The sequence below is a fragment of the Neolamprologus brichardi genome, chromosome 9 (genome assembly GCF_056152115.1).
Source record: "Neolamprologus brichardi isolate AB-2024 chromosome 9, ASM5615211v1, whole genome shotgun sequence".
Taxonomy (NCBI): Eukaryota; Metazoa; Chordata; class Actinopteri; order Cichliformes; family Cichlidae; genus Neolamprologus; species Neolamprologus brichardi.
The window spans coordinates 22,160,204-22,186,303 of record NC_142112.1 but is presented as its reverse complement, the minus strand read 5'-3'; the positions used below and the strand labels follow the sequence as shown (position 1 = coordinate 22,186,303).

General features: G+C 40.4%; 1 protein-coding gene across 8 annotated transcripts in view; it reads right to left on the bottom strand.

The window, feature by feature from the left end:
- ncoa2 (nuclear receptor coactivator 2) overlaps positions 1-26,100 on the bottom strand; it is a 57,588-nt gene that overhangs the window by 31,143 nt on the left and 345 nt on the right. For 5 of the 8 annotated variants that reach the window (XM_087846121.1, XM_087846118.1, XM_087846124.1 and 2 more), the window contains exon 2: positions 9,883-9,965. The exons of 1 other annotated variant lie outside the window; for it this stretch is intronic. The gene's annotated coding sequence lies outside the window, so the exon portion shown is untranslated. Of the gene's footprint in view, positions 1-9,882; positions 9,966-25,509; positions 25,606-25,701; positions 26,059-26,100 lie in introns of those variants that run through there. 2 more of the 8 variants (XM_087846120.1, XM_035909477.2) reach the window with 2 other exon arrangements.

Genomic DNA, 26,100 nt, shown 5'->3' with positions numbered 1-26,100 from the left:
GTAACCTCATTATGTAGGGGAGTGATTGGCATATTCTGGAAGGCATCTATCAAATGTTCAGTTCATCAAGCTGTCAGCTCATTTAGTTCATTAGTGCTGTAAGTTGAGACATATGGTCCATCACTCATTACAAGCTACCTTATGTTAGTCATACACAGTGTGACATCTGTGTAAGACCAAGCAGGTTTTGCCAAGATTCGCACAGTCACAATAAAAGAGAGCCGGGCCACTTCTAAACAAATATTCTTCACAAGCCAAAAGAGCTACAGAACTGACAGATAGTACCTCAGCTGGTCATACCACATGTCCACTGGAGTAAGAAAGTGAAATTGAAAAGAGAAGTGTGCCCATACACAAAATTTTGGCCTCTCCATGAACTCTTCCTACGCAATTAGGAGTTGCACAATCAAATTAGCACACATGTACATGTTTTTTATTTATCTATATTGTATATTATGATTGGAGTGGGGGGGGGGGGGGGGAATTAACAAATAAAAAACAAAATAGTGTTGTGGTATTTTACATGGCGATACTGTAACAATACACAGACACCAAATATTGGTATTTCATTAAATAAATTTAAATAGTCAGGGAATAGTAGCAACAAGAGGGCTCATCTCATGCACCACCATCCTGAGAAAACATTAGCCGAGCAAATTTACATTAACATCAACCCCAAAAAACACAAAACCAAAAAAGATACCTCCTAATTCAGAACAAGTTAATGAGTAAAAATTCGTCAGCAATTTCCTTGCATCCACCAAACAAAAATTCATGGCTGCCTGGTCAGTGTACTGATTTTTTTCCCCCCACATTTTGCCAACGACTACGAGTTGTGTTAACTAAATGCGCATTTGCGTGGCAACGATTGACTCCTACCAGGCAACCTGTGCAATCTTTCTGCAAAGAGTCGCGGCATGACTTGGACTGACTGCCACTGCACTCAGAGAGATGGCCACAGGTTTGCAAATAATACTGATTTATAAATGTAGACAACTGGTTGCTGGCTGTATTCCGGTCATATTCCTATAGAACGGGAAGGCTGATGAGCACAAATGTAATAATTAAATGTGAATTTCTATGTATGTAGACAGCAACAGATATGCGTTTTTGATGGGTTGTCACTGCTAATTATTGTATTATCGGATACAGTTCCAAGTTGCATGTAATTGCCAACTTGACCGCATTCAGTTGCAGACTGATAGCAGACCAACTCCATGTTACATTAACATTTATGGCAGGTTTTAGTTCTGCTATTGTATGCTTGACAATCATTTTACAGGGAAAAACATTTCTAAAAAAAGGTGCAAAATCACAAGGTTATTGCAATACTCAGCATATGACAAAATATTAAAAAGTGGAATATCATACACTGGGGCTTGCTGGTGATTCCCACATCCAATTTTGATGTCATTATGTTGCCTAGCAGCCTCCTACCAATGGGTTAAAACCATCTATTTGTAGTTTATGTACCTATAGCACTTCATAATAGTTCATAACAATAAGACAATCTACATCTCATGAAAAAAAATTGCTTTGCTATATAATGACATTTTATGCTTTTTTTTGTTGTTGTTCTTGACATTTGTCAACTATAAGGCATGGATCATAATCAAAATTAGATTATGAAATCCTCTTTAACATGTCAGTATACACGATTAAACACAACCTTTTATACCAATTTTTCATTATACACTTCATGTATAATGTCTTTCACTTTTCTCAATGTGATTAACTGTATCAGTTTTCAAACAGGCCAAACAATACCGCATCATGGGGAGTGTAGTAGTAACTATGGTAGTAAGCAAGTCAGTTTTGTTTGTTTGTTTTTTTATATCATGAGGAAGACCATGCAACCATGACAAACATTAGCCAAACTGTAAGAGACTATCTGGAATCAATTTGTTTAAAAGGGGGATGTCTTTTACATACTTTACGGCTGGCTGCAGCGGGCTGGGAGGAGAGAGAGAGGAGGGAAAAGAAAAAAAAAAAAAATCAATGGGAAAGTACAATTCCATATAACATGAACATGCAGCCATTCCTGTTCTATACTTTTCAAATCCACTTTGAGAAATTCTCCTCAAGGGCACATGCAGTAGTTGCTGCACGTGTTGTGGTCTAGTGTCTTTCACAAACACTCTGGCAGGCGTGTGGTCGCCTGCAGACAGCCTGGCATGTACCATCTGATTACAGAATGTCACTCGTACACAAGCGGGCCATCACACACTGGCTGTGGAAACTATAATGCCTGCATAATAATGCACTTGGAAATTATCCTGTGGTCACTGAGGTCCTCTAACACACGTTTCCATGCAGATTTTCCACAACTTGAAAGCTGTTAGGTCTCAGCTCATGTAAGTGCAGTAAACACTTACCCACTGCCCCAAATTGACACTTCATTACAGTTTTACATCTTTAGCGCATCTGTGTGACTGATTCACAAGGCTGAATTAAAGGTCAGGTAATTAAACCTCTGTAACAGCCACACCACTACCATAGCAACACAACATTGATGACTTTCCAATAAAAGTATCCGATCCGTTTTAATCAGAATTATTGATTTTGTCAAAACTTAGAAATGCAAATATATTTCCAGCGTATTAAAACACCAAAGTGTAAATAAAAATAAACCAAAAAACAAATGCAAGCAAAAAGCTGGAGAAATCAATTGACTTTGAAAGTACTCTGTGCACTTGAGGGAGGTGCTCATAGGTGAGTGTCATTGCTTATATCTTAGGTGTCACCTAAGTGCAGACTCTCCACAATGGACCTGGAGCCAACCAGTCTGGCGAGGATGGACTGAAGAGACAACGAGGGGCTGCTGCTAAGGTTGCCTCTGCTGCTTGAGGCAACCATCTTTCCTCTGATCAAACTCAGCTGCTTCAACCTTTACATGACATACACTATTAGATGCCAATGAGCACATCCAAAGCACAAAACAGAATTTATCTGCATCTGTGAGGAGAGAATGGCACAATACAAAACACTTCACTTAAAGAATACACAGAACCAGAGGAATTTGCTCTGCAGCTACTCAGCTGGGAAACAGTAAGACGGATAGATTAATGTGCAGTATCTCCACCTTTATGGGGTAATATGTGAGAAATCTTTTGAGCAATTTTAATAAATTGAACTTTCATTTATGCACACAAAGAGGCTGGGAAAGAGCATTTTAATTCAGATAGGACTTTATAAACATTTACAACACCCTGATGTAGGGCTGGGCGATATATATCGCGTTTTTAAATATATCAATGCCTAAGGAGCTTGGAAAGAAAAGCGTCTGGACTTCTTTGAGTTGCTTGAAGGCGTTTCACCTGGGAGTTTCCCCCCCCCCCCCCCCCAAATCTTTGGGGGGGGGAACTCCCACTGGGTTTAAATCTGGGACTCTCCACCATTTGACCCTTAGAACTGAAGAAGCTTCTCGGATGAGAGGTGAAACGTCTTCAAGCAACTTAAAGAAGTCCAGACGCTTTTCTTTCCAAGCTCCTTAGACTACGATGACCTGGATGACTGAGAACCTTCACACACATAAATATATCAATATATTTTTATACGAGATATGTGACAATATCGTTTATATAATGTTACTCTGCCTCGCCTTTCTCCTTCACTGAACACAACTCCCCCTCCCCCATCGCTTCACCTGCAGGCAACGACAAGATGGACACGGCAGCTATCAAAGAGGAGCTGGTCGGTAAAAAGAAAACATTTGGAGATTACGATTTTAGTGCTGTCAGCGTTAATCTCGTTAAAATGACGTTAACGCCATAACTGCATTAATGCCACAAGTCTCCATTAACGAGTTAGCGGGGATCACCCCGTGCGTGGGTCTGGACGGCGTCAAAGCATTATCGAGCTAACCGCGCTAATACCTACTGTGCTTCAACGTAATATTACCGTATTGTGTGTGTAAGGACCACAAATGGCACCTGTTACGAGACATGGTTAAAAAAGCGGATTTCAAGCTCCAGGCTGTCAGTCACGCAGTAGAACTTGGGAACAGAGCAGCTGCGAAATCGGTCCGTCTTTGTTATTATGCTCAGCGTCTTTTAGTTTACATTTTGACTGCACAATTGCGAGCTTTTTGTTATGCACAAAACCAACATTGTTTTGTTTTATTTTATTTATAGAGCATTATTGTTTAATAAATGCTGATAATTTATTTCAGAGTAATTTTTTTATGTACATCTACGCTCTATGATAATAAAAGTGCCTGTGTGAGATCTGGGACACAGCATGACTAAGAACTCTTTTTGTTCTTACTTTATGGCTTTAAAAAAAATAATAATCGCGATATATATCGTATATTGCCATCCAACTAAAGAATATCCAGATATGAATTTTGGGCCAGCTCTACTCTGATGTTTTTAGCTGTATTTCCAAACCGTTAACAATGCAACGGTTTCTGCTACTTTAAATGGGTTTGTAATACTCTTAACAGTATACAGCTCATACACCCACAAGAGGTGAACCAGGCTTAATGCGTGCCACCAAAGGGGGCCTTTAAAAAACACTGAATCACCCATTCTAGTCATACTATAATGATGGGGAAAGGGATACAACGCAGGGGGGAGGGAGAGACTGTCTGATTGCCAAGTGGAGAGGGTATGTGCCAGTGTGCCATTCCTGTAATCATGTGGGTTAGCAGGGCTTTGATTATAGAGACACACCCAGTGATTCTGGAGCTCAGAGAGCTGGGCATGACTATGCATCAAACTGCATCAAAAGCTACTGGGGAATCGTTTGAAGTCTCCTGCACTATAATAATGAGAGCCCTTCCAGAAAGTGCAAAGCCTCTGTGGGGCACTGAACATTGTCTTGCTGGTGTGTAATCTCTCCTCAGTTGGCTCCTTGGTTCAACAGGCCCCCTGAGAGAGAAACGGAGAGCAAGAGTGCACCAATAAAGACTGCTTCTGGAGCGCTGCAACATGGTCCATTTATTTCCCACAAACTGAAGGGGAAATAGTGAAAGGGGAGGGGCACAGAGGACTCGTGGCTTCTCATTTTACGCTCTCGATATTTGCGATGAATGAAAAGATGTGCAGAGAGTGCCAAAACACAAAGAAACATCACAGGATCATGTAAGATGGTATTAAAGACAAACGCGTTTTTAAAAACAATATAAATATCAGCAAAATACCCAGTGGGGTGGGGTCTGCAGTGAACTGCTGACAGCTGCTATTACCTTAAACCAGATGTTGTGATATTAGGCTGAGAAAGAGGCAAAAAGAGATGGAGGGATGTATGTGGTGATGGATTTAGTGTTTCGGAGCAATATGACAATGGGGCTTGAGTGATGGGTATTTCCCTGTAGATATATTCCATGTAGAGGAATCAATGGTGTAAAGTCAGTAAATGAACAGAGGGGACAGCAACACAGCATGTTTTGTTTTGTCTTGGCTTTTGTTTTTTTTTCCATTTAAGAGAAGGTTTGCAGAGTGTAATGGCTTGTGTTTAGTGGTTCAAATGAGTGGTTCCGCAACTAAGGTTAACTTTCAGTTCTCTCCTCAAAAACATAATCACTTACCCACCTATACGCTTACCATGACATTTAAACAACCATTGTTATGAGGGGTAGCCAGTAAACAAAGTAAATTCTTTATTCAAATTACATGTGTCCAAAAAGTTAGACACAAACACACAAACAGACCACTGCTGATTAAATTAACAGAGAGGTATGATATTTGCCTGCTACCAAGTCCCACTCAAGCATTTGTCCACTCTAGAATCACTGCAAGGTAATGGCTCTAAAGTGCCCGAGTGCAACCAAGAGCCCGGTCCCCATTTACTGAAAGCTGATCACGCTCATCAATCTTTTAACGCTGGCAGTCACTTCAGGATGTCGCAGGATGCGAAGCAGAGGTCTGTCGGTATAATAAGCGCAGTGCTGGCCTCTGGCTGTCCGAGAAACACACAAGATTGGTCAGACAGGTGAAGTGAAGTGTCAGCTATCGAGGGATGGTGAAATTGATTAACTGGTATAAGTAAGCGACTCCCCACAACAATCCAGTCAACAATTCATCTGTGGCTGACAGCAATGCCAGAAAGGAGATTCAGATATCACTGCACAAATCAGATTATGGAAGGTGGAAGTAGGGAAACTATGAGCTGATGTTGGAAGTATCAATTGCTTGATTATTTACTTGCAGCTGTATATGGCAGTACTAAAGGAATTACCACGGTTTCTACAAAGGTCAATAAAAATGTAGCCTGATCTTCATCTAAACCACAACTGTAGAAATGCACTGATGAAAGTACTGAAAGTGAGTAAATCTCTGTTTTAATGAATCCCCCTAGAGTCAGGTGTTCCAATCAAGGAAATGCTACTGAAAGTGTGACTTGCAGAAGGCTCCCCTCCCTATAGATTAAGTCATTTTTTATGTCATGTCTTAAGTAGGGATGGGCACCGGTATCCGGTGCCATGATGGCACCGGCTCTGACATAAACTGTAGTAACCAGACCGAAAAGCAGCGCACATTTCGGTGCTTTATTTCGGTGCTTTTTTTCCTGAGCTGTGACACACTTTCTTCTTCCTTACATTTGTATTGCCGGTTGGCAAACAACTGAAAGGTGCATTACCGCCCCCAACTGGTATGGAATGATACACTTTAGATTCTAGCAAATCATTTTACGTTTCCGAGGATAGTAGGCGGGTCCAGGTACGTACGTTCTTTTAGAGCAGAGCTACAGATTAAAAATGCCCAAGGCGAAGCGGTCAAAAGTCTGGCTGTACTTCACAGCAAAATATGCAAACTCAGCAGCCTGCAACAAGTGCTTTAAGCTGATACTGTGATACTGTCAAAGGAGGTAACACCTCGAATCTGATGAAACACCTGGCGATGCATAGCGTTCTTTTTTAAAGCCGAGAAATGCGCCGTATTTGATAGCTTGCTGCGAGACCTCACACCGTGCACATCTACTGCTTGTGGGTTGCCTGTTATCGGACCCGGAGTTAGCAACCCAAAAACCCGAAGAGGAGAGTCCTGGCCCCTAGCCCTGCCAGTGTAGCAGAAATGATGACGGATGATGATGGCAGCAACAGCTGTTCTTCTCTGCGTGAGTAGCTTAATGTTGTTCGTGTGTAATTTACATTGAGTAGGCTAACCACGTTATTACATTAATGCACGTAAGGTGAACGGCAAACATCATCATAGCTACATGCGGCTGTCTTCTTGTTTGATGGCAGATACTCCCTTCACCCTGGCCAAAAAGGCTAAAATGACCAAAGAAAAAGTGGAAAACAGCTAAACATGAGAGGTTTTTGGACAAAGTTTGTTTTTTCCATTGATTAAGCACTGCTTCCAGCCAAGAATGATACCATATATGCCCCATAGCTGCAGAAAAGGCTAACATTGTTATCTTTTTACAAAAAAAACAGCTGAACATGAGAGGTTTTTGCACCAATTTTGTGTTTTCCATTGTTTAAGCACCGGTTTGAGCACCGTTTAAGCACCGGCACCGTTTCAAAAGTACCGGTTTGGCACCGGTATCGGATAAAACCTAAACGATACCCATCCCTAGTCTTAAGATTGAGGCATAATTCCCACCAACCACTCAGAATTTTCAAATGATCTCAGAGGAAGTGGCATAAAATTTAAGAAAGGTTAGAAAAGCATTTCTAATTACTTTGGCATTCATGAAGTAAAAAAGACACCAAGAATGCCTACAAATCATGTAGTCGTCATCGTCATAGGAGTGGAACAAGTTTAAAAAGAATAAAATTCAGGTTTTTGAAAGGCCGAATTGAAGAGTACTGACCTTAACTGAAGTAAGATGCTTTGGCAAGACAGAAAGGTCTATTCAATAAAAAACAAACAAACACACACACAAACAAACAAAAAAAGAACCCAAAACAAAACACTCAAATACTCAAGTATAAAAGGAACAGGAACAGCCTAAAATTCCTCCTAATAATTGTGCAATAAGTATCTGCAGGAAAGGAGTGTCTTTGTTACTAAAGATAGAGTTTCATGTTAATAGTTTAGTGTGATTGTGTGTCTAAAATTATGACTTGGATGTAGATGAGAACAAAACAGAGCACTCCAAACAGCTCAAACTTTATTTTGCAACTGTACTGTGCGGTGCTGAGAACTGCATACCATCTTTTTTTTAACATTCACTGTGCCACTGTGGATCAGCACATGGCAGCGCATTGATTCCACACAGACACACTTAGAGTGTAGCTACGTTAAACAAGTGCAGGCTGCATCAAAAATACAACAAAACTCAGCACATGAAGAAGAAAATCCAGTTTTAGCAACAGCAACCAAAACCATGCCATCTTATGCAAACTATTATGATGATGAATCCCCTCAGAAAATGGTGTAAGAACAGTGAGCAATACAATAATCCCAGGCAGCCCCAACTGAAATGTAACCTTTAAAATAATAGAAACTTAGGAGTAGTAGTACTGGTTCCAAGAGTAAAACATTCTCTCCCCTCACACACAAAATGGTTGAAAAGGTCTCTCACTTGCAAGAACAGCTGAATCTGGACACTGTTAACCCTTTAAAGCCGGTCGGAGCGGGCACGCTCCGTTTTGCGTAACTATTTTTAAATCCCTGTAGAACCGGAACCACGTAAGCTAGCACAATAATTTTTTTGCATGTGAAACCAGAGGAGTTGTACTTACATCTTATGCCATCAACTTGTCCTAGCTCACGGTTTCCTTCCACATATAGCTTTGCAAAAATTGCATAAAAAGCACTTGCAGCAACAAATACATAATATTCCAGAAACACGGTTTGCCGATCTGATCAGCTGTTTGTAACACTTCCTACATCGGAATAGATGTCAGCGCGAACAATCGCATGTCCGACATGACCTGCCCGAAACCGGAAGTGACGTCATTTTTCGCGGAAAATGCAGTTTTTTTACTTGTAGGCCTTAAAAGCCCATACTGATGTTTTTAAAAGTCATGTTTGACTTTATGCTTTTTTGAATAGTTTCTGGGATGCTTAGAACTCAAATTGCACTGCTTTAAATAGTTTTTGATGCACATGCTGTTGTTTTTGTTTTTTTTGCAAATTTGCATTATTGGATTGTTTTTCGTTTTTTCTGCAGTATATAAAAATTGGTGTATCTCAAAAATAAAACTATGAAGACACTCAAAATAAATTTCCTGTTGTTGTAAACTATTTTTTGCAACTTTTTTGTATTTAAAGTTTTGAGGGATAAACCTCTTAAATTTCTCCAAGTAGAAGTATTTGTAAAAAACAAAACAAACGATTTTCAATTTTTTTGAAGTTCATTGCACTTTTTTGCAATTTATGTAATTACTATGGACTTAATGCATACATATTATTAAAATTTGGGCTATAACACTTGTATTGATGTATAGCAACTTGAAATGCTCCCATAAATGGCACTACAGCATGTAAAAATATAAAGTAAGCTCTGGCAGCCTTGGTTCTATGGTAGGTCTTAAAGGGTTAAACACAAAGAAAGGGGTCAGGCAAGAGCTGTGGTAAATCAGGAGAGAGGGTTAAAGAAGGCCTCGATCTCCCAGTAATATCTGCATCAGGCAGACTGATCCCTCCAAAGGGAGCTCTAACCTGTAACCAAAGTCTTCACGGTGTAGCTGCTCTTCTCTTAAAACTACAAAACTGATCTAAGAAGCTGGAGATAATATAACACATGAACAAGGTGCTGAAGAAGACATGCAAGATTGTTTTCAGACAACCTTGAAGACAAATCTACTCCCCCCCCCCCCCCCCCCCCCATAACTTATTAAGGATTAAAAAAAAAAAAAAAAAAAAAGGTTTGAGCCTTGCATCATCAGTACATTTAGTCTTTCTGTGTTTGGAGAGGAGTGCTTATTTGCCATGTTGCACAGCAGAGTTGCGTTAAACAAGAATTGGCTTTGGCTTTGCTTCTCACCTTGGCTTCAGTCCAGAGAGTCCCTCAGGCCATTGCTGCAAGACATTAATGCTAGGAAACCTTTATGCATCATCCACTTCTCCCTGATGAAAGAAATAATAGCAGAATTGGGGTCCACAGTCCACAGTGTGAATCAGCACAACTCAGGACAAAAATAAATAAAATCTGTAACTGTGGTATATTAGAACATGTTCTAAGTCAATAATGCAACATCTGCATGTTGTAAAGTGAAGACGTATCACGAAGCAGAAAGCCTGGCCTTATTTTCTTGCAACTGTAGCATTAACAGTTTACATTAAGTTAGTGTGAAACTGCAAGTTAGTCGTCTGCAGTCTTATAATATCCTTGGGGATCGTGAAGCCTATTACATCGTAGAAGACAGTGAGCACCTTTTTAATCATGGCATACAATTAATTAGATCCAGAAAAAAAAGGTTTCAATTTTAAATGATATTCCCACTTGGGTAATTATAAAATGCAATGGTAACTTTAAAAAGGACTCTGCCAAGTTATTTGGCTACACTGGGGGTGGGGAGTAAATGAAAGGCTTCGGTAGCCTCACGCAGCCGTCCTTCTGCATGAAGGTGCCAAGTGAGTCAGCCGAAGGAATTCACTCACGTGATGTCATGTGCTGACATAAGAGTAAACTGATTCCTCTCGTGAACGCTGCACAACTGCACGGCTAGAAGCCATGTGGAAATGTGATATTCTGCATTCTCAACTCCTGCACACGACACACTTCAATACCTGGCATCTAAGAGGAGTCAGGGAAGGGTTACCAATTACTTTAAAGACAAAAATAAATTAACAATTACTGTCAATCTGCACGAATTAGCTCACATGTCTGGAAAAACTGCTGCAGTCAATTTCATTTAAAGAAAAATGTCAGTATTACTGTATTTATCAGCTCCACCTTTCATTTCCTCTTTCCTGCATGGCTCTTAGTTTTCATCCTCTGAAGGAATTTTCACTAATGCGATCACATGCACACTCACAAAAAACCCTTAATCTGTGGGCTGAGTGCGAAACACTATAGAGTTGCTTTAACATTAATATTCTGTACATGCTCAACTGGATCAATACATGTCAGAAGCTATAATCAAAAATAAAATGGATCTCACAGATCTGTTGTTTGGATCATGAGGAGTTATTGTTATGATGCACCACAGGGGGGAAAAGGGTGGGTTACGAGTAATGCTGAAGCATCCTTCCCATTACATCACTTTAACTGGCAGGTAGCATCTCTCAAATCTCATCTAACAATATCAATAGTTCCTGTGACACAGGGAACCCGGTGGTGACATTACCGGTGTCATCGCAGACTAGGATCAAGAGTCATAGCAGAAATATGCAAGACACAAGCACACAAATTATGTAATTAAAACTGAGCAAAGCTGCCCCTAAGAAAGAGGCGGCGTCCCTTTAGATCCATGGAACCTTCATGTTGTGATTGCAAAAAAACAACAAAAAAACCCCAAACACACACACACACACACACACACCACTGTCAAGCCAAGCTACCACTGTGCTTAAGCCGCAACATTAACTGAGTTATGTACTAACATTTATCCAGTAAGACACACAAAAGACACTCGCTAATAAAAAGGCCACAAAACCTCAGTACTAGAAGTCACAAAGTTGCAGACTCACTAACAGTGCTGGTCACACAAACCTCGAAAGCTGTCACTGCGCTCTGTATGGTCTCAGTCCAACCATCTGTTGGCATTTAGAAAGAGGTCAAAGATCATGAGGTCAGAAGTTCAGGTTCCCCTTAAACAGACTTCAGCCAATTAAACAGTTAACTGATAAAAGACAGTTTCATTAAACGCAGCAAAACCTCCCATTGTCCTTAACATGAGAAAAAAATCCCAGCTGAATGAAAGTGAAGCTACAAACTATGAGGGAACTATGAACTACTATTTTATCAATAGCGTTTACTCCCAGGTTTACACAGCTATAAGGTGGCATCAACTGTGTGTGTGTGAGACTTGCACTCCACTCTGATATGACACATCAGATGGAGAGCTGATGCTGCTATGTGGATCTCACTAAATCAGGGACTACAATCACCCACTACACTTTTAGTTAGTGAAGTTGGGAGTCGACCACACTGGAAGAGGGGCTTACTAGAGAGGCAGCATGTTACCGCTGTGTTATATCCTGACATTAGTTTGCTCTGCTGTGATGCATACTCTGCCACAGGCTCTTCAGATATGCTATTCAAGACCTAATCAGCATTTCTAAGGAGCCAGTTATGGTGTACTTTACATTTGGCTTGTAGTGCTCATTATCCATGTAGATAAGTGCGGTGCTAATTGACAAGATAAGATAAGACGAGATAAGATTCCCTTTATTAGTCCTACAGTTGGGAAATCATTACGGCAGAAAAATGAAGAGTACAGGAGTAAAATAAATAGATATTGTTATTGTTAGTTTGTTCTTTGATTTTTGGTGCCCACTTAGGGCTGTGCGATATGAACAAAATCTCACATCCCGATATAAGAATTCTATCGTCCCGACAACAATATAAATCACAAAAATGCAACATTTTCTGTAAATTATGTGAATCTCGGGCAGCTTGACTTGCGGGAAGTGTTTCCAGCTGCGCGTAGTGTACCTGGAGTCGAGTGTTTTAACCGATGCATGAAACTACACATTTATAGACATAAGTTGTAACGGCCGCCGTTTTGTTTGTGAGTATTTATTACACGGCGTGCTGCGGGGAAAAGCCTGTTCTAACGTTTGAGTCTAAGGTTTATTTTTTTAGCACCTGGCGGCTCTTTTTTACTTCTCATCCATAAATAATCTGCTGTCTATGCACACAGCAACAGATATATGATTATCGACAACTTGTCACAGTTAGATTCTGTACTATCAGAAACAGATTGCATGTAATTGCCAACTTGATCCCATTTAATCGCAGACTGACAGCAGTCTGACTCTGTCTTACGGTAACATTTATAACAAGTTTTAGTGACCATGTTGCTTTTTTTCAGCAAAAAAAAGTTAAGTATCATGATAATATTGTATTGTTGAACCTTAACAGCAAGACAGACTATTGAACATTGCACAGTTTGAAAATTATTGTACTCAGAGATATATCAGACCCCAGACAAGCCTTAGTTTGTAGGAACCGGGTCATGATTCCTGGAAAGACATTGCTGTTAAGTGACAAATGTTTTTGTTTTTTTTTGGCACATTGAGTAGCACAAGGCAAGTGCCATCAAGTTCCATTATACTCAGAGGGCAGAAATTTCTAAAGCCAAAACCGGGTACCCCACACCAAAGCAATTTTGATGGGTAACATTTTTGCTCTGGTTGATGCCGTTATCTAAAGCCAAAACTTAGTAGTTGCAATCCCTTACTGCTTACTGTTGTGAGGTGTTCATTTTGAGTCAAAGACTTTGTCATTGAGGCTGGGCTAAACAATGCTAAAAAGCCAGCCAATCAGGTTTTCATTGGACAAAGGGTAGATAGTTCATGACCATAAGAGCCAGGTCACACAAGGGTTAACCACCAATGGAGCTATAGCTATGTGCCTTCTGAATAGGGCACTAATGGCCATCAATTTAATTTAAAAAAAAAAAAAAAAAAGAAAGAAAAAGGTTGATGCCTATCCTCAGGGGAATACCTGGCCGTTAAGTCCTTTAAGCCATTGTCAAGTCAAGATATGGTCAAGACGCTGTGGTTAAAAAAAAAAAAAAAAAGGCACACAAAAGAGAAACTGCAAGGTGTAGAAAATCACAATCAGTTGAACAGCATTTTGCCAAACTGAGATTTCCTACGATCTTGAATAGTTGAGATGATGATGATGATGATGATGATGATGATGATGATGATGATGATGATGATGATGGCGAGTGCTAGCTAAACAAAATCAGCCTGAGGTGTTGGGTTGAGATCTAGTGACCGCAAATGCAAACGCAAACAGCATTCACATTATTCACATACTTTTAAACATTTAAACACCGAGTCCCCCCCTCATATCTTATGAAGTGGGACATTGTCACCATTGAATACCATTCTTATCAGGAAATAAATGTGTCATCGTAGGATGATGATAATCACTCTGAACAACTTGTACAGATTTTCATTTACTGCTACAAAGAATACAAGCAGCACAAAAGGGGAGAGAAGGAAAAAGCCTGCTATCTAAACTATTTGACTAAAAATTCAGGGATTTTTAATCCAGTGATCAGTGAGATCAGCATATACAGAGATATGCTCGTTAACAATTCAAAAGACTGGTGCTTATGAAGCCCTGTGTTTGGTGCACTTACATATGTTGCTCAAATAGCAACAGCTAGCACCTTCAACTGTGACCTCACTGGCAGTAAACGCAAATGTATAACGACCGTAATGACACGAATAACGTGTGATGTAAAAGGTGAGTCACAATGATAAAAGAAGGAAGCACATGGATACATGTGTGTGTAGCTAAAAGAGCCACGGGAACACGAGGTTGAGAAAGGGTGTGAACAGAAAGAGCAATGTGTGGCCAATTGTATCAAATTTTAGGATGATCTGGAACTTGTCTTGTGACTTCTCTATATATCGACTGCATATCTGTGTGTGTGTGTGTGGGGGTGGGTCTGCCATCTTTTATTGGCTGTCACAGTTTGTAAGGAATTCGTTCCCATGGCGCCTGAAGCTGTACAGTGGAAGCAGAATCAGGATAAGGCACCATGTTAACGGGGGGGGGCAGATCAGCTGACACAACTATGTCACTTTCTCAGCCAAAGACTGAGACAATGTGACAGGCTAACAGTCACTGCAAACACACACAAAGACTGATGAATCTGCAAAAGGCTTAAATAAACGTGCTTCAGCTTTTAGTCCTGTGACAATAGCAAGGATAGGAAAACGGTTCCAAATGCTGTCTTTTGCTTCACGCTACACTGTAAGCATGAGCCCGGTAATCATCTGAGAAGCATGTTTAGGGGGATGACTTTAAACCTCAGCATTACCTGATTAAGACAACTGCTGCTGCTCTGATAGTGGAACATGTAATTGGACAAGACAGACTAAAGACCTACGCAAAGCACCCTTCTCTTCCTCTCTCACCACTCCTTCCATTTACACAGTATCCCGCTGAAACACTTGTATATGCCAGGTCAAGTAGACCCTAACCTATTTGACCTACACTTGGCAAAGCACACACTGACTATCTCAGTGGAAATCACTAACAGGAAGCAGTCAGTAGTAGCTGAGTTGGTAGCACCACTGCCTCACAGCAAGAAGGTCCTGGTTTCAAATGCAAGCATGGTTATCCTCAAACTTGTGTAAATGTCATGCACTAACTTAGTGTCCAGGTGGCGGGGAAAAACCCACACAAAAGATTCTTGATCTCAACAGTTTCACTTCCTGGTTTCATAATTTGCCAAAAGAAAAAAAAAAAAAGAAAAAGAAAAAGAAAAAAAGAAGAAAAAAAGAAGAAAAAACCCACACACAATCATCTAACACAACAGTAATTCATACTTTTCAAAACATAGAGATGCTTAGAGATGGACGAATAGAAAAGCCAGGGCTTAAGTTCCTTAAACTTGCCTTGTGATTGGGAATTACATATTCCTTATTGGGCACACATTGGATGTTAGGCTCTAAACGGCTTGAAAAGACTGAAGATCTGGATCACTTAAACTCTGGTGTCATGTTTTCTGAAGAACTGAAGCACAAATTAAATCTAAATTGAAAAGATTATAAATGAAAATAGCTTAGAAGTTTTAGTAGGTGCGATCTTCTGCCCCTGCAGTTCAACTTGTGTGTTCAGAGATGCTCTTCTGCAAATCTTGGTTGCATGTAACCAGTGGTTGTTGAGTTACTGTTGCCTTGCTATCAGCTTGAAGCAGTCTGACCATTCACCACTGACCTCTGGCATCAAAGCGGCATTTTAACCCGGAGAACTGCCACTCACTGGATATTTTCTCTTTTAGACCATTCGCTGTAAACCCTAGAGATGGTTGTGTGGGGAAAATACCAGTAGATCAGCAGTTTCTGAAATACTCAGAGCAGCCCATCTGGCAGCAACAACCATGCCACGTTCAAAGTCACTTAAAACACCCTCCTCCTCCATTCTGATGCTCAGTTTGAACTTCAGCAGGTGTTGTCGACGATGTCTACGTTTTACTGCGTTTGGCCCAATTCCAAAATGTTTTATTCTGTGACTTCAAAATAATTTTAACAAGACCCAACAATACCTTTCAGTCCTTATTAGTGCGTATTTATCTAGTGCATAATGGTTTTATATCTTTAGTGCAGATGGCTATTGTGCTCTAGATAAATGATGCCCAGCTTGTACCTGAAAGAATAACACATAAACTAACAGATAAAAGCATTTGGAAATTATTGTAGACTCCAAATGTTTAGGATAGTTTAAATCAAGCAGAGAACAGCAAGAGTAGCTGTTTGTCACGGGTTATGTAGTTCTTCTTTAATTGATTTTTATTTCTTTTAGAATTTTGTTTTTTTATCTCTGAGGAAAGACTTTATGGACTGCCATGAGTGAAACTGGAGGAGGCATTTCTTGTCTTTTTTGTCTCTGTTGGTTAATTTCTTAAATAAATAACCAAAGAAAAAGTAAGTACATTTTTGATTTTAAAAAAGGGAATGAGAAAAAAAGGAGTTGAAGTGCCAGGCAACTTTCCAAACATTAGTGATATATTATTTAAATATTCAGTTTATGAGGATACGAAATTATTTCCTGTCAGCACTGCTTTTAATACCAAAGAAAGCTCTCCCCACTAGAAGAGTTGTTAAATTAAGATACTGTCAGTTGGCTTCCACAGTGTAGCATCAGTGCTCAGCCTCTCCTGTGTAATCTCCTCTCCAGCGAGGGCCTTTGTTTTGAACTCCACTGCCAGATGAGATGGGAGGGAGTTTTGTTTTGACAGCCCACATCTTCAGGTGCCAAAACCACAAATCTCTAGAGTTCAGGCATGAATGGTAGCACGTTAACATGCAAACAAACACATGCACACTCACATACAAACACAAGTGACAAATATCTGACAGTTCTGACAGGAAAGAAAACATTTTATTAAGTTATTAAGCATTTGAATGCTTGCACATGTGAATTTCAATTACCTTTTTTTGCTTAAATCCGGACTAGAGATTTTTGTGAAAAACAGGCACTTAAATGTTATAAAATTCGCAAAAACAAAACCAGGTTCCAGCTTAAGGCCACTATAAGAGCTGGCCTTTAAGGATGTGTGTGGGCTTTAACTGCATCTTGGTTTTTTGACGTAGGAATTGGATGGGTTAAGGTTACCAAACAACTAACCCAAACCAGGCATTTATCCTACAAGCAAGTTGCATCTCTTTAGCCTAAAATTGTTCTCGTCTGTATCTTAGGTGGTAAAACTCCACTGTTAACCAAAATCAAAAGCAAATGTCAGAGCCACACTTTAGCATGGAGGTATGCATGCATACTTTCAGTACTCTGAACAAAGACTTAAGTTTACGTCTCTAAGGCTGTCAGCATTTGCATGATGTGAGCCTGTTAAACTTAACATCTAGAAAAAAAGATGGTTTTGTGTAAAAAAAAAACCCCAAAAACACTCATAAGTGAAACATCACAGAGGAAAAACTCAACATACGTGTTGCTTTGTTTTTACTTCTCTCTCCTTCCATGTTTAGCATGTAGTAGATTTAGATTGAGCTGAATAATTTGAGCAGTCAGACAATTTTTTTGACTATGCTCGAACCCATCTGCTGTTTGGTCTCATCACAAGCTCTCTTCCACATTCAACAACAACAACAAAAAATAAATCTTTCAATTTTTACTTTACACTTACCATAATCGAAGCAGATTAGTTTAGCAAATTCTTGTTAATTATTTCCTCAATTATATAAAAGCCCAACAGCTGAAGTGCTGTTGTTATTTGGTTACAGTACTTCAGCTTTATACCTAAACTCTAGTCCAGATTGAAAACACAGGTCGGCTAAGGAGATTCCCATGCCCACGGAAAGCAGTAAAGACAAAGCACGCAAAACCACATTATAGGTCACTGACGAAAGGCTGCTGAGTCAGCAGAAAGAGGTCGACAGAGATATGAGAGAGATGGGAGGGTTAGGAGAAATCGCACTGGTCAGAGTTTGACTCTCACAATGTGCACAGAAGTGAAAAGCCTGAAACTGAATCCCCGCATTCCTCTGGCTTTATGACAAGAGGGTGAGAAATGCTGCAGCTCTGCACATCATTCCCTGCCACCCTAGCTCGGCCTGTGATGGCGGTGGAAGTGCGGCGTTTACCTCTGTCCTAGAACAAGAGTGAATGCATGGCTTTCTCAAGACCAATTCACACTGCATATTTTTGGACCACCCACCCAACTCCAGCAGGCAGCTTGCTCAATCCAAGTTTTCTCTCCCTCCTTCAGTGCCAAGGATTCCATCCTGGGCAGTGGGAAAGATGCCAACCACATGCTAGCACCCAGAGCCACAAACACATTGTGGCAGAGGAAAAAAGGCAATTCACCCACTCACACAAATTAAGACAGCATACTCAAAGACCCTTATCTACAACGCACTACATCCTGTCATGCATCAAATTAGAAAACGCCAAGCTCCCTTTATCATAAAGCTCTCCATGAATGTCTATTTATTTAGACATTTAGTTTTGTTTAAGTAATCTTTCCATTACACTAGCGACGACTGTGGAAGGAGCTCCTCTAAAATAATAATGAGCACCTTACGCATTGTTAGATCTACAGTATTGTATAGCTGAGCCATACCAGGTTAACAAACAAAAGGGCAAACAGCAGCAGAAGAACAGCCACACAGACACGTGACCTCTGCTGTCTCCTCTGGTAAAGCCAAACAGGCTGAGGGCACCTTCTTCTCAATAAGCAGTAGATATCACAATATCATTTAGCTTAAGAGATCAATATGCACTTTGCTGTGGCTGACCTACATAAGTGGAGGAGCGCAGAATGTTGAAATCATTGGATTGTCTGTGAGCATCACCATCCCGAGAGGCCTGGTGGAGTCTCCATGGGAGTAGGGCATGAGTCAATCTTTGTGTGTTGATGTTCTTAAAACATTAATGTCAAAACATTCTCAAACATCTCGCAGGGTTTCTCCTGCACAGAAGCACCCCCAGAAGAGGAAAATCACCAGCATTTGTAGTATTTTTTTAAAAAAAAAACAGATCTGCTAAATGGGATTTCATCTCTTTAAATAGTTTCACTAAAGGTCATAAAAGGAAAATGCACTGATGTCCAAATAAGGCTACACAGACTGCAAGTTGATGTATCACAATTACACCAAAGGCCCATCTTAAGCCAGGAGTACACCCTTAACAGTGCAGGTGTTTCATAAGCTAACTGCCACAGAGAAATAGCCTGCCCTTATTATGATTAAATGCAAGATTAATAACATTTACTTACTTAAGCTTAAATGTTCTGAAATATTACATTAAACTGACATACTCATTATTTAGCACAGACTGGTGTCCTTGAATGCCTAATACTGAGCACGCTTAAGGCACAAGTTATAACTCTAACCTCAGAATCAAACTTCTAGAGTCCTGATATCAGCACAGCTACCTTTGCTCTGTTTACTGAATAGTACAGTCCCAATCTAACCGTTGAAGCTGACCTAAAGATTTCTTGCTTAAAAAACAAACAAACAAACAAAAAAACAAACAGGGGAGTTCTTCTTTCCTACAGTTGCCAATTACTTGCTAATAAGACTGATTTTTAAACTGTAGAATGTCCTTCACTCCCTCATGAAGCACCTTGACATCTGTTGTGAATGAGCTCTATATAAATAAAAGTGAACTGAACTGAAATGAATATCCAGTATTCGTCACAGGAAGGAAGGACACACATAAACTGAAAAAATGAGAGTGAAACTGACAGGAGCGACATTGTCAAAGGACTTGCCCATAGTTTGCTGTTAAATCGTAATTTTGACACAAATTAGCACAAACAAAGAGAACTTGTTGGCAAAGTGAACCTTTAATGCCTCCATACTGGAGACCCTTTGTTGTTAGCTCTTTCAACGCTATGTAGCTAGCCTTCTAGCCAAATTGTACTGACGCGTGACATAGTACAAGGACATATGCATTAAAAAAAAATTAACATAATTGTCCAATAGATCAGTTCCAATCCTGTATATCAACTTATCTAGCAGCGGTTTTACTCAAATTTGGATAAACTTGATGACAAAGCATCTTCAGAACTTTTCTAGAAAGCCCACAAGCAGTTTAACTAAAAAGAGAAACCATATCCAATGTGGTTTCTCTTTCCACTCCACATCGCAAATAGATGAGGTGATTGATTTGAGTTCATTTAATAACACAATGAAAACAGTCTTGAAGCAGAGAGGGGATAAATACACTCCCCCCCCTCCTCTTGGCGTCAAAGCCCTCACAGCTTTTTCACCAATCATCTCGGCCTTGCTTCAGATACCTCTCCACTGCCGTTACACCCTCTTCTCTCCCTCTGCTGTAAAAACCTGGCCATTACCCCACAGCTCATCCCTCACGCCCACCCAGGACCTGTCACACTGCTGTTTCCATGACAACACAAACGCAGAGACAGCAGGGTGAGATGCCCAGCAAGACAAGGCATATAGATACCAAGGGGAGGGGTGCACCATGTCAAGAAAACACTCACAGCATGTGATGGATAGATAACACAGCATAGGTAAATCTGGTACATCTAACCTACCTACAAACAAGAGCCACTTTGAGGTAATAATTCCCCAGTGGTCACTGTAAACTCTGTTAAAAGCAAAGAAACACACTGAATTAAATGTGCACACTTGAAAACAGAACAGCGATACATTTCAACATTCTCATAAATATGAAGCTGCACAACTGTGAGTGCTAGCTGTTGTCTTTAAAACATTAAAGCCCTCAAGTAAGTCAGAGGTCTGTGGTGATGGTCAGAGCTGACTGTGCTAAGCAGCAGACACATGGATGTCATCTTCCAGCCTGGTTCAAATGAGTCAACTTAACAATGTTAGCAACTGTGTAGTAACAAGAGGAGTAGTTTTGTTCACCGCTAAAATGTGACATGGTTAAAAAGGCATCTGATGTCATTATTTAAACAGTTGTGTGTTAAAATTAACCCAGCATTATCATTGTTCACCAGATTGCTCATGGGTCACAGAGGTACCATATGACAGTGGTTCCCAAACTTTTTTTGCTAGGCCCCCCTTTGTTTTACAAGAATAATGTTCACACGCGCACAAACACATTCTCCAACCACACACACCCCTATTTTGCTCCATTACGGTTTATTTCACACCTCAACAATTTAGTGAACAATTAAGCAAATACAAGTAATCTGCAATAAATTACAGGTAGTAATAAAATAAACCACTAACTCTGTTATGCTACGCCCAGACCTACACGGGTAACCTACACGTTACTGTTTACATGAGATGAATTGCAGAATAGCAGATAGAGACAAAATACTGTTAATCTTACTGTCTTCAGTTTTTACATGCTTACATACACACACACGCAGTTACTGTCCCTCCATTTAGAAAGGCAGAGGTGTCACGGTGTAATTATTTTACATGTAGTTGTTTTTTTCCTGTGTAATAATATTCAACATTGCTATCAATACATTTTTCCAAAAATGTCTCTCTGTGCAAAATGGGTTTAAAAACATAACTGTGGGATACTGTTTGTCCGTGATTTGAACCCAGGGAACAAATCGTGGCAGGATCAGCCTGATATTATTTGTATCCCGCTGTAATTTTACTGTATAAAGAGCTAACATGTCCAAAATGTCAGGAGTAGTTAGTCATTATGAGAAGTGTTTGTGAACTAAAAATCAAGAATGTGGGATACTGTTTGTACGTGATTTGAAGAGCCCAGCGCATGCTCCCGACGAAGGGAAAACCAATTATGCAGGGGAGACCTACCTCAGCACTTGTCCAGGTGAAATCAAAGGGCAGATATGCTTCACCATATTTTCTAGTCTTTGGCTTAAAATGAAGTTGGTTTGGAAACATATTCAGCGATGCTTCATCTCCTGCTTTGCGTTTGTGTGGGAGCCCCATGCTAGCAGTGTCCAAGCCCCCCCCTTTTTTTTTTTTCCCCCCTGCAATGGTCTGCGCCCCCCTAGGGGCGGGCCCCACACTTTGGCAAGGTCTGCCATATGACAAGGCTGATTTCTCCAGCAAGGCTTTCCCTGGAGGGAGATCCAAGTTCTACATAATTTTCCTTTTGAAATTCCTTTTTTAGGCACCCAACAACCCCAGTGACCATCAGTTTACTCTCCAAGAAGACTAAAGAAACCAACTACAATTAAAAACTGTAAGCTCGAACTAGAAAACAGCTTACAACTACCTCTTAACGATCTTACCAAAACATATACAAGTGATTCTATTTGAATAGAACTTTGGTTACAAGTCTAAAATACACAGATTTGCTAAGATAAACGTTAACGTACCAATAACTAGTTTCTGTGTGTCCAATGCAGCGTCATTCAGAACCTGTTGATGCCAGTGCTGTCTTTCCCCCTCTCTTGTTAAAAACACATTTGTCTGAACACATGTCAGGGTGCCAGATGTCAGCTGTGAAACTACCCATGGCAACATTATCCGAGCGTCATGTTGACACATCTCTCTTTGCTGCATGCCTCTCAAAGTTTAGTTAAGAATTTATACGATTGTTTAGCTTAATTGATCATACTGAATTACAATCTCCCATCCCCTAAAATGCGAAGCAGTAATTTTGCCAGCATCTGAGTGCTACCTCTCCTTTCAAATACCAATGGACAAAGATTACAGGAAGCTTATGATTTAGGAATTCACCTGCGCATGTGGTATACAGTTATTCACACTGTACAAATAAAGTAAGATAAAATAAAACTGAAAACGAGCTGAGACCACAGGTGACCACAGCAATAAGAGTTATGGCAAGCAGACCCTGTAACAGGACTCAAACTTAACAGAATCACATGATATTATTATTATTGTTATATATTATTTTACTGTCTTGACAGCATTTATAAATTGCAACATGACCCCAGACGTCATTACAGTTTTTTCCCCCTCCAGGTCTAACAAAACTGTTTATAGTGCTGTGGGAAGATTTTCTTTACAGGTTAATGGAAAACTTAGCTTGCCAACTTATCGGTCGATAAAAACAATGTGTATCAAAAAAAAAAAAAAATCTGGTTTCAAAAGACTATTTTTCAAAGTAACGGACACATAAGCTTGCAGTAAGTTGTAAAAAATATGGTTAAATATACAGTTTTACATACAAAACTTTCCATTTTCACATGTGTTTTCCAAGCACATCTGGCATCACTGCAGCCACTGCTACCTACCAGCAACCACGTGAAACTCACGAATCCCCTCTTTCTCAACAGTACGTGTTTCAAACGCTAACCCGTGAACACCTACTGAATTAAAGCACTTTGAAATTGTTTTATACTTTTTGATACACCCTGTATCTAAATAAATAAATCGATCATTCCTTTACCACTGTCGAAGTTGTCTTCATATGCCCTGCTTTGTCTGACAAATATTAAATTCCCTAAAATTCAGTTATATTCATTCACAGCCAAAGATGACATTTTGAATGAAAGTCTGTACAAATCACTAAACACACAAGTTGCATGCAATTCTATAATTGCACTGAAATCCAAAATAGACCCATTACTGGGGCTAGATATTAGTCCAGCTGTGATAATGGAATAATAAAAAATAAAAAGCCAAGAATTGGCAACACAAATGCAGCAGAACAAAGGTCAAGCTAATACAGTATCACTTCGTGTGACACAACAAAGCAACTCACAATAGGACAAAAGTCAGCACGTATATTAGGAGGGGCTTATCTCCAAGTTCACAGCAACATGTTGGCTTGATTTAGGAAATTATGAACACACGGTTAACAGGCAGTAGGACGCCACAAGGACCTTAAGGGAAATATACAAAAAGTCTGTCACTGAGTGAGACAAAAAGAAAGCAAGTATGCAGGAGAAAGGCTTGATTCTACATTATGTGACGTGACCGGCACGTCTGTGCCACACACCTGTTGCTGGAGCTGCAGTTTACAATGCGCTCAGGCTGAGTTCTGCTTTTAGGAAACGCCCATCGCACAAATAGTGCCAAGTGAGTGTGAGAAAACTTCCACCCAGTTATCCTTGTATAAACATCCACATACTTGCTTACATGCTTGTGTGAATCCCAGCAGTCATTCTTTCACTCTGTTCAGTGAAAGCTATACAAAAATATTTTCCTTTTTTCCTCTTTTTTTTCCCCGTTCTTCAGTAGTCTAGTATGTCTCCTCTTTTAAACTAGACAAAAAGCATACAGGCATCTAACAACAGCGCTGGAAAGCAGGTTTGCCTCTGAATAGGACTGCATTCCTTTAACCAGTAGTGGGCTGTCACATATACGTCATACAAGAGATCCACACCCCTTATCTAATACAGCCTGAAAATTTAAATCGGGTCAGCTCAGGAGGACATCTTTACTTTCTCACAAGGACGAACAGCTTAATCTGCCTCGATCACCACACACTGAAATACCTGAACAATTTTCTTTCTGTGCAAACTACAAAGTCAACAACTTCTATGCCTTGGAGATTAAATGCTGTTCAGGCTTGCAAAGAGGGATACTTTCAAAGCGGTTTACACACAATACATGCACACATGGATGGGGGGGTTGAAAAAACCCACAATAAGTTAAAGAAATACACTTTTTTGCATATTCCTCTGGTCATACTTCAGATGTATGATTACAAGATGCATGCAGACATACATGCACAGCAGCACACATACACAGAAAAAAAACAACAACCACATTTGTGTCTGTTACATCTTCTCCAGAATTTGCATATGACTACTGTGAGATCTGACAGAATCCCATCTCATCCCATTTCCATATAAGCAGTGAAGCCATAGTCAAACCTGCAGCTGGACAGCATGTCATGTTAAATCTCGTATTGGTGATGTGACAAGCCCCGTGCACCATCAGGTGGGGAGAGGGATGCAACAGAAACTGCTCAACTGGTTCCACGGGATGCGCTCCTGCAGCATTACTGAGAGAACAGTTGACAGACATTGAAATGGCACAAGCTGTGTTGTCTGTATAGTCCAGAATCAGTCATGCAAGAGGGGCCCTTAAAAAGGAGAGTGCTGCACTCCTTCAACACAGGCACAACAATGCAACACACAAGCAGACCCACCACCACCAACACACACACACACACACACACACACACACACACACACACAACCAAACAAACAGACGCTGCATTAATGCCTAAAACTGTATTCCAGTTTAAGTTCCTTCCTCCACCAACATGCGACTGGTACATGTGTGAATCCATGGCAATTTTACTCTTTTAAAGCAAAGCCAAAATACACTACAAAAAACCCTCCAGATTTATCCTCTTACAACCTTAAGTGTAATGCACAATCTGTGCTCGTGTCATGTGACCATGTGTCCATGGACAACTTTGACACTTTGACTTAAACTGCTACAAAGTTACAGTTACAAAGCGCTCATTCTGACTGCTGTAACCAAGTCCACGAGTAGCACCGTCAAACACAGGAGAAACATTAGTTCAGGAAAAAAAGAAGAAGAAATGAAAACCAGCAACAACAAAACAAAAAAAGTGGTCTATGCTCCCTAGAGAAAGGGGGAATCGCCAACTTACCTAATGTGTCAAGTAGTAATGAGGCTTGGATAGTACAACAACAAACAACAGCCCGCTCAAGCACATGGTGATGGGAACTGTCCTGACTCACGTTTTCTGACAACAACGTTAAAAAAAGAAGGAAAACATAAAAAAAAGGGACTCCAGCCTGTGCGGCTACATCGTTAGCATGCTAACTGGGCTCCTGCTTACCCTGGCGAACTTCGTCCGGTGTTGTAGGCACGGTCTCTCGCTCACTCAGCACAAAAAAAACAGACACACACACACAATGACACATGAAAGTGTTGTGCACTTCGCATTTTCACTTTTTGCCCATTTCACATGCGGCCACCGCCGAATAAAAAGCGGAGCGCGTACGCTGCAGTAACTCCCCGCTTCAAGGCTCGCTTTTTGCCCGTGTCGTCTAATTAAGTTTGCTGCAGAAAACACCACCGATACAGGCGGCGAGCTTAGCCAAGCAGCTAGCGCTTGCTAATTTAAGCTAACGCCGAAGCGAGAGCCTGTGCCAGACAGACAAGACACACAACCGAGATTTGAAGAACCTCTCGCTCCTGCTCAGCGGATTTCACACACAAAAAAAAAACATGGAAA